Genomic DNA, 10392 nt, shown 5'->3' with positions numbered 1-10392 from the left:
TTTCAGTCCAAACAAGGATTCCTGTAATGATGTACATTTTTCACGCATTATCAGTCTCTAACAGTTCTACAGGCGCGCAGGCTCATGCCTTGAGAGAATACGTCTATTCTCATCCATCGACGGCCAGCTATAGCCAATATGATTAGCTTGGCTACAAGGAACTTGAGTATCGAAGGAAACCGTCTGTTTCCCACCAAGTTATCGAGGATCCGCAAGCCGTCTGCTCTCCTCCCTTCCTTTCCACATCTCGAAGTTATCTGGGCGTTGTTTCGATTGCGCCGAGCTGTGCTAAGCTGCGATGACGTCACCTCGCTATGTAGAAGTAGAAGTAGAGGGAGTCGAAGAATATGCCCCCACATTCTCGGCCATTCGGCAGGACATCGTCGCGAATGTCGGTTGAGTGGACATCACCATCGTCATGAGGTACCTACAAAGAGAAAAAAAAAAAAAAAAAAAAAAAAAAAAAAAGATTATCAGGTCCTTAGATTTGAGCTGATAAAATCATCAATCAATTTGACCATGGCTTCATTTGGTCAGCCGCAGTAGATGATAATATTTGGTCCTTCATGGCATCCTAATTTTTCAACTTCATATCTATCATTCGATTTAACTGCTATGACTTTGTACGGTCCGTGAAAGTTAGGTTCACCCGGTCCGTGAAACTTAGGTTTCAAACCAGTCCCATACTGAGTTCGCTGAATGCCTACCAAGTCGCCAATCTTATACAGTGTCGGTTTCTTCCGTATTTTGTTAAACTGTTTACGATTCTCTTGTTGTAACTTCAAAATATTGTTTTTGTACCTTCTCTCATTTCATCCCGTTCACCCATTACCTGCTTTAGATATTCTTCATTCTGTTGTTGTGCTAACCGAATCTTCTCATTTACATAGGATGTGTATGATGTCAAAGTCAAAGTATTCCTACTTAGGGCATCAGCGTGTTTCATTTGGCTTCCCGAACGATGTACAATTTCGTAATCGAATTCTTCAATAAACATTGCCCATCTTGCAATTCTTGGGAGTAAAATCTTTCTTATCTAAAGTTTTCTGAAAAGCGCTACAGTCAGTTACAATTTTGAATTTAGAACCTAACAAATAGTTTCCAAACTTCTTAAGAGCTTCTATAACTGTAAGGGCTTCTAATTCGTAACTACAGAGTTTCTCTTGCTGCGGTGAAGTATTCTTACTCATATACTGAATGGGTGATAACTACTATTGTTAGACAGTTGGAGTAGTACAGCACCAAAGCCTTGACGAATAGCATCAGTATGAAGTTCTAATGGATATCCTTGCCTAAAATATACGTAGAACGGGTTCTTGACAGAGAATTTCTTTTAATCTACCAAATGCTTCCTGTTGTTAGGAATCGAACTTAAAACCAGTACCTTTTTCTAAGTAAGTCACTAAGAGGTTTGGCTATTTTAGCATAATGTGGAATAAATTTACGAAAATACCCTGTTAGTCCTAAAAAGCTTTGTAGTTTTTTAAAATTACGCGGTTGTGGAAAGTTTTGAACAGCAACAATTTTGGAAAGTGACGGTCGAATAGTTCCGTTTTCAATTACATGTCCCCAAAATTCAATTTTTCGCTTTAACAACCGGCACTTTTTGAAATTTATTTGTAATCCGTATTCCGAAGCGGTTTTGAAGACTCTTTATAATTTCTCTAAACATTCAATTTCATCCTTAGCCGGTACGATTATATCATCCATATGAATAATTAGCACACTTCCATTCAGTAAGTCTCGAAATACTGAATAAATATACTTTTGAAAAAAATTTGGACTAATACATAAACCAAAAGGAGCTTTAAGAAATTCATAAATACCATTATGTGTTACGAACGCGGTGTATTTTGTGCAGTTCTCATCTATGTCTACATGAAAAAAGCCATTTTTTAAATCTAGTGTTGTGAAGACCTTTTATTGTTCTAAGCGATCGAGTATTTCCGGAAATAAAGGCAGTGGAAATTTGTCTTTAATAATCTTCTGATTTAATTTCCGAAATTCAATGCATAATCTTTTAGACCCCTCCTTCTTGTCACACAAAACTATAGGTACAGTATAATTCGAATTGCTAGGTTTTATAATGCCATCTTTCAACCACTCTCTAATTTGCTCGTCAACAATTTTCTGTTCCGCGAAAGACGTGTATCTTCTATTTTGACAGTCAGGGATTTCATCACATAAATTTATTTGCATCTTGGAATCAGACTCTATTTTTCAGAGGCTGGTACGAAATAATTAATCTATACAGTCTTTCTTTATGTTCGACATTCGAAATATGCGTTAAATCAATCTTGTTTGTAGATAGCATTTACCACATGTGCAAGGTAATTAAATTGCAAGTCATTTCCTCTTTCGGGGTTGTTTACATTAAGAGAGACGCTAGACGACTGCGAAAGATTATAAACATTCTTCAATAACACAGCGGTATTCAAATTTCCCATAACACAATGAACATTAGCATTCCGATATGAGTCAGCAGTTATTGTTGGTTGTGCATTAGCACTGAAGGCGTAATGAGTACGTTTCCTCAAGCACAGAATTAAAGAATCATAAGTCAAAATGTTAACTACGAAATCTTTATTTAATAAAATAGGATAATTTTGCTTAACTTAAGCATAACAAAAAAGTAATAATCTTCACGGACATTAAAACACTGAAGTATCGAAAAGAATAACTTACATAGAATCATCATCAGTCTTAAATCACCAGGCTTACCTATTTTAGGCAATAAAAAAAAAAAAAAAAAAAAAAAAAAAAAACAGGAATATACTTTGACACCGCACCTGAAAAAGAAGGCACTAACTGCATTAGACCTTTGGCCAGGTACAAGAAGCTAGGGTGAAAATCAAATATACTGCATTGTTCATGAACTTAACTTTCTCTCGCCAATATATATCTTGGCGCACGTTCGTTTCGTATGCCTTTCGAGTTTCATTATGCAAAATACCCAAATTTATGCTAACATTGCCCCTGTTTTGCTAATGAAACTCATATCAATTGCAATTCATTCCTGAAAAACTGAAATTTAGCTTTAGGAATTGGTTTAGTCATAGTATCAGCAACCATTTGCTCTGTTGAAAGATAAGCAAGTTTTACTATTCCTTTGTTATTCAAGTCGCGTATATGATGAACTTTTGTATCAATATGTTTTGTGCGCGAACTGAATTTTTCAGATTCTACAAGTCTTATAGTAGACTGATTATTTTCAAATACCTTTATCGGTAGAGTTTGGGGTAGATTGAAATCTTTTGTTAATTTTAATAGCCATAACAGTTCTTGCGTATCTTGCGATAATGCAACATATTCAGCTTCTGCTCTAAACACAAGTTTGTTTTCTTGAAAACCACGAAATACAGTTTCTTCCTAATAAAATAACACTTCCTGATGTAGATTTTCTATCTTCAATATCTTGTCCCCAATCAGCATCGGAATAAACTGTAATATTAGGTTCTTCACTCGACGAAATTTGTAAGGATAGATTCTTTGTCGTATTTAAGTATCTAATGATTCATTTAACAGCATTCCAGTCCTTTTGACGGGGATTATTACACCTTCTGCTGAGTATGTGAGTTGAAGCTGTGATATCTGGTCTTGTAATAGACGATATATACAAAAGACTTCCAATAGCTGGGCGAAATTTATCATTTGAAGTTAGGAGATTTTCTTCTTTGTTTAGGTTATAATAGTTCGTTTCCATTGGTGTGCTAGCGGGTTTCGCTTCTTCAAGTTGAAATTGCTTGACAAGTTGATTTATTTTATTTTTCTGTGATAAGAGATAACTTCCATCTTCTTTGCGATTTATTTCCATGCCTAAGAAATATTTAGCTTCACCAAGATGCGTTATTTGGTAACGTTTCTGTAAATCATTTATTGTTTGAAGAATTAGTCCTTCTTCTGTAGAACTTATTAGGATGTCATCAACATACATTATTAAATTAATTCTTTTATTACGAACCACTTTTGTGAAAAGACACGTATCTGCTTTGCTTTGACTGAACCCAAGATTCTTCAATGTACTTTCAATTTCTGCATTCCAGCACCTAGCTGCTTGTTTGAGACCATATATCGACTTCTGTAATTTACAAACTTTATGTCTTTCTTCTGGAACCACGAATTCTTCTGGTTGTTCCATATATATTTCTTTATTTAAGTTGCCATACAAAAAAGCTGTTTTAACATCTAGTTGATGTACCTTGGCATTATTATACGCTGCCCATGCTTAGAAAACTCTTATCGTAGTGTGTTTTACTACTGGTAAAAAAGTTTCATCATAATCACTGCCGTATTTTTGAGTAAATCCTTTGGCTACTAAGCGTGCTTTGTATTTTATATTTTTACCAGTTTCATCATATTTTGTCCTAAACACCCATTTGCTGCCTACTGCATGTTTTCCTGGTGGTAATTCTGTAAGTGTATAGGTTTCATTTTCTTTTAGAGAATGTATTTCTTCTTGCATAGCCTTGATCCAAGCTTCTTGTTCACGTTTTGGTAAGTTTAGAATTTCTTCAAAGCTTTCTGAATCTTTATTTTTAGGTAAGATTGATTCTTCGTCTTCTGCTTGATAAGAGAATCTTTCTGGTGGGACCCCTTTGGTTGATCTGCTAGAAACCCTTCTTTCTACATTTTCTTCACATTTAATTAAATCTTCAGAACTTTTTGAATCTTCTGTAAAATCATCGCCAAGATATGTTTCTTCATTATTTTCTTCATCTTCTGGCGAGTTATTGAAGTGAATTAATTCTAAATCTTAAGCATTATTTTCTGCATGTTTGTCAGATAAAGACGCGTTTTCTGAAAATTTAACAGTTCTACTTACTATTATTTTTCTTCCGCCTTCATAAATCCTGTATCCTTTACTTCGTAAATCGTATCCTACGAATATTCCTTCTTCGGCTTTGTTGTCGAATTTACGCCGTTTTTGTTTGTTCACGTAATAAAATGCTTTACAGCCAAATACTCGTAAGTGACTTAAGTTTGGTTTTCTACCATTCCACAATTCATATGGTGTTCTATCTGTGGCTTTAGTTGGTAACCTATTTTGAAGATATGCAGCAGTAGCTGCTGCTTCAGCGCAGAATCCTTTCGGTAATTTAGAGTTTATTAGCATAGCTTTTGTCATTTCTATTAAAGAGCGATTTTTCCTTTCTGCGACGCCGTTCTGTGCCGGACAATAAGGAACCGTAGTTTCATGAAAAATACCAAGTTTCTTTAAATAATTTTCAGTAGTTTTGTTACAGTATTCTGTACTGTTGTCGGATCTGAGAACCTTTATTTTTTTTTCTAAATTTATTTGTTGTCGATGCAACATACTGTTTAAGTTTGTCGAATACTTCATCTTTTGAAGTAATAAAATAAATTTTGAGTATAACGCAAATAGTAATCAATGAAAGTTACGAAATATCTTTTCCCTCCTAAGCTGTTGACTTCAATTGGCCCACACACATATGTGTGCACTAAATCCAGTGGATTTTTAGATCTAAAACTATTTTTGGGATAAGGTTTTTCAGTTAGTTTCGCTTTTACACAAGTAGAACATTCCAAACTATGAGTGCATTTGCCAAGTTTAATGCCGTCTGCCAAATCATTTTTCTCAAGTGTTTTTATGGCATCTATATTTCTGTGGCCTAATCTTTGATGCCATTTTAGTATACAGTTCGTATTTGAACATGAAACATTATGTTATTAGTATGCTTTCTCGTCAATTGAGTTTACAGTCAATTTATATAAACCTTGCTGAGCGTTGCCGTCGGCTACGAGTATATTGTTACGCTTTATGTAACACTTATTATTATCAAATGTAACAATGCAACCTTTATTCGTAACAGATTGAACAGAAAGTAAATTACTATCTAAACCTGGAACATACAATACATTTTCTAATTTTATTTGTGTAACCTGACCCTTTAAGTTTTGAACTTTAAAATAACCTTCACTAATACCATAAGAATTTAATTTTGGCTACAGTTACTATTTGTTTATTAGAGTCATTTAATTGAGAGAAAAAATTCTTATCACTCGTCATGTGAGTTGAGGCTCCTGAGTCGATAACCCATTCTTGCGTTTGCGTGTTTTCATGTTTATTTTCCACTTTTAGAACTTGATTAAACTGAATCTGCGAATTTTCAGTTTCAATACTTTTAAGATACTTATTTTCTTTAAGTTTTGTTATGTTTTCTACACCTTGCGTATTTACTATTTGGCATGCATTACTTTTATAATTTTGAGAATAATTTCTTACTTTACTGTTATTTACATTTGTTTTCGGAGAAGTTCTAGCGTTGCGTTTTAAATGAAAACAGTCATTTATCGTATGGTTATTTCTCTTACAATAATTACAATATCGTGATTTATTTTCGCTTTTACTTTTTAAAGCAACTGAATCGTATTTTTGAACTTTCTTAGTTTCCACACGTCTACAATACTCATCCATTAGTTTGTTTTAAACATATTCTAGCGACAATTCAGCTTCCGATTTACTTTCTATTGCAATTATTAAGGAGTTGTATGAATTTGGTAAAGAACATAGTAATATTGCTATTAAATTATTTTCTTTAATTTCTTCACCTATACTACGCACCTTTTCAGCCAATTCTAGTACTCCTTTGATATGTTCCTGCATTTTAGAACGTTCATTATATCTAATGGAATATAGTTTTCTAAGAAGAAATAACTTGTTTATTAAATTTACACGTTCATGGACACATTTTAACTTCTGCCAAACTTCTTTTGCAGATTTACTATGCAAAACATGGATAATTTGCGAATCCGAAATGTTTAAGCATATTAAAGCTTCAGCCTTACGATCATTCTTTAACCAAATATGAGTAACAGTTTCCGGTTTTTCTTCTAATACAATATTATCTAAACCTTCTTTTATTAGAAGTAGTTCTATTTTAAATTTCCACACTGAATAATTTTCATCTGTTAACTTTTCTATACAAAATGATTCTTTTAGAATAGACATAATTATTCGTTACAATTATTCTTTTAAACTTTGTAACTAGTATTTTCAACAAAGAGTTTTGACACTTTATGCCCCTGGAATCTTACAACATTACAAAATTTCAATTTTAGAATTTCGTTTAGAAGCATTTCCACAAGGCAATTATCCTAATCAGTCTCATAATCTTTTGTTGGTTGTGCATTAGCACTGAAGGCGTAATGAGTACGTTTCCTCAAGCACAGAATTAAAGAATCATAAGTCAAAAAGTTAACTAAGAAATCTTTATTTAATAAAATAGGATAATTTTGCTTAACTTAAGCATAACAAAAAAAGTAATAATCTTCACGGACATTAAAACACTGAAGTATCGAAAAGAATAACTTACATACAATCATCATCAGTCTTAAATCACCAGGCTTACCTATTTTAGGCAATAATAATAAAAAAAAAAAAAAAAAAGAAACAGGAATATACTTTGACACCGAACCTGAAAAAGAAGGCACTAACTGCATTAGACCTTTGGCCAGGTACAAGAAGCTAGGGTGAAAATCAAATATACTGCATTGTTCACGAACTTTACTTTCTCTCGCCAATATATATCTTGGCGCACGTTCGTTTCGTATGCCTTTCGAGTTTCATTATGCAAAATACCCAAATTTATGCTAACAGTTATAAAATTCACATTACTTTTATTCCGATGAGAAATTATTTGAAGGCCATTCTCAGTGAAAGAGAAGTTTAACTGATTCATTACATTTAAACCTAACACAATTTGATCACACAATGATTTAACTACATAAATTTTGGTACGAAGTGAAAAACCATCAATTAAAATTCAGAAATAAAAAGCCAATGGGAAATGTTTGCTTTGCCTCGATGCCGAATAATGTGATATCGCTAAAATTTAAATTTGGAGAACCAATTTGCTTATGTAACTCTACACTGCATATTGTAACATCTGAACCAGTGTCAACTAGACTATCAACTAAATGATTACTTATTTCTACAGTCTTCATAATGCTACCATTATCCGGAATTTTCTGAACCAACGATGTTTGCTTCTCGGGGATTTCGTTTTGACAGTCAGTCGATTTATGCCCCAACTTTTTACATTTGAAACATTTCATTCCGCTTGATTTGCTTTTACACTTAGATGACTTTTCTTACACTCAGAATGACCCAGTTCACCGCAGTTAAAACACTTCACTTTATTTACGTTAGACTGATTTCGGTTTGATAACGCAAGCTTACTTCTATCTTTAATTTGAGTGTCTACTTTAGGTTTTTGATTTTTAAACTTTGTCCGCTCTCATTTTGTCATAAATTTTTAGCCTTTGCTTAAATTCAGGTATTGTTTCGCAATCATAGAGTATATTTTTCCTCACCACCGAATCTGGAATACCATCTATGACATATTTAATTAATGAAGCATCTTCCATATTACCTCGCGAACACATTTCTTTCATTTTAAAAAATACTCACTTAAAGATTCATTAGGCATTAATTTACGCTTACATAACATTTCATGCAATTAACCTGAATTAAAAGCTTTACCAAATTCAGATTTCAAAAGCTCTTTTGACTTTCACCACTAATTGACATTAAGTTCACTCTGAACAAATAGTTTTGCTTTACCTTTTAATGACCTTTTATCAAAAACTAATTTATGCAAATCACTCAATTTCAAAGAATTTATGACATCTTCAAATTCATCAATCCCTTTATCAACATTTTCATATGCATTACCAGAAAAAGGATTAACAATACTTTCAATATCCGAAAAACTAAGATGAGGTTTAAAATGATCTTAAATTGGAAACTGCACATTGTTATTTACTTGAGACTCATTAAAACCAGGATTGTCTCTTTGATTATCATCAAGCATTACTTCAGCAAATTTTATTAACACTTCCGTCTTATATATCACTATTTTCTTCATGCAAAATATTTTCAAATACTACAGATAAATCGCATAGAATAGAAACAATTCGGGTTACTACTTCTGTTTTCGAACCCTCCGAATTTATGCATAGTACATTACAAACTTTAATTAGCTCATTTAAAGAAAAGCTATTCTGTACTGTATCTATTTTCTTATTCAGTTCTTCAGAATCTGGTTTAAATGTAAAGCCAGGAAATTCACGTAATCTTTTCCGGTTATTTCTGTCACCTTCAGTATTAAAAATAAGCTTGTGCAAACTTTTGATTTCGGAACTTTTACCCTTCTTTAAAGCTGCTTCCAATTCTGGAATTTCTACTAACTTCATATTGAAAAGAAAGTTTTGTACTCACCCGTCAGATGATCGTCTTCAACCGGTAATCCAACGCCTCGTAATAATAATCCACTAAATTAACAGTAAGATAATACACAGTAAAGCAAACAATAGCTGAACTTGAAACACTACTTTTGGATTCGCGCCACTGTTGGTTGCCATTTTATTTATAAGATTATACTCAATAAGAACATAGTAGAGCACAACTTAAACATAACTAACTACTTTATTTTACTAATGTGAAATAAAATGAATGAAAGATGGATTAGGTGAAAGTGAATATTACAGGTGGTAACCTCACAACTAACCTTCCAGTCCAAAGAGGATTCATGTAATGATGTACATTTCTCACGCATTATCAGTCTCTAACAATTCTACAGGCACGTAGACTCATGCCTTGAGAGAATACGTCTATTCTCCTCCATCCACGGCTAGCTATAGCCAATATGATTAGCTTGGCTGCAAGGAACTTTGAGCATCGAAGGAAACCGTCTGTTTCCCACGAAGTTATCGAGGATCCGCAAGCCGTCTGCTCGCATCTCTTCCTTTCCACGTCTCGAAGCTATCCGGGCGTTGTCTCGATTACGCCGCGCTGTGCTAAGCTGCGACGACGTCGCCTCGCTATGTAGAAGTAGAAGTAGAGGGAGTCAAAGAATATGCCTCCACACTGATATGCACATCGTGTACCATTTGAGCTGTGGAACAGAAGAGTTCCCAGTCTGCTCTATCAAGTATAAACCGAGGGGAACTTGACATGGACTTTGCTCCTTTTCGTGCGAGAGATGCAAAAGTGGGACAATGATCGCTGCTGTAAAGATAATTTCCAACACTAAAAGTATAGAAAGGCAACAGGGATGGCGAACAGATTGTACGATTAAGAGCGTGAAATGTTCTTGTAGGTTCATGGAAGTGCGTGTCCTGCTCATTATTCAGGACAGAAATACTGATTTTCGATCATCTGCTCAATTTGTCTTCCATGGAAATTCGTGTCTTTACTTCACCAGAGCGAACTATGGCCCTTAAAATCGCCTATTATGATAAAGGGTTCAGGCAGCTGCTCTACAAGGTCATTTAATTCCTGTTGATCAAAATGCTCATTTGGAGGTAAATAAAGAGAAATGAATGAAACCACAATATGAAAATTTGCTTGTATAGCGACAACTTGGAGGA

The sequence above is a fragment of the Stegodyphus dumicola genome, chromosome X1, assembly GCF_044657685.1.
Source record: "Stegodyphus dumicola isolate Sdum_Otavi_A_Nest chromosome X1, ASM4465768v1".
Taxonomy (NCBI): domain Eukaryota; kingdom Metazoa; phylum Arthropoda; class Arachnida; order Araneae; family Eresidae; genus Stegodyphus; species Stegodyphus dumicola.
The sequence above is the reverse complement of the archived record's forward strand: the minus strand, read 5'-3'. Positions refer to the sequence as shown.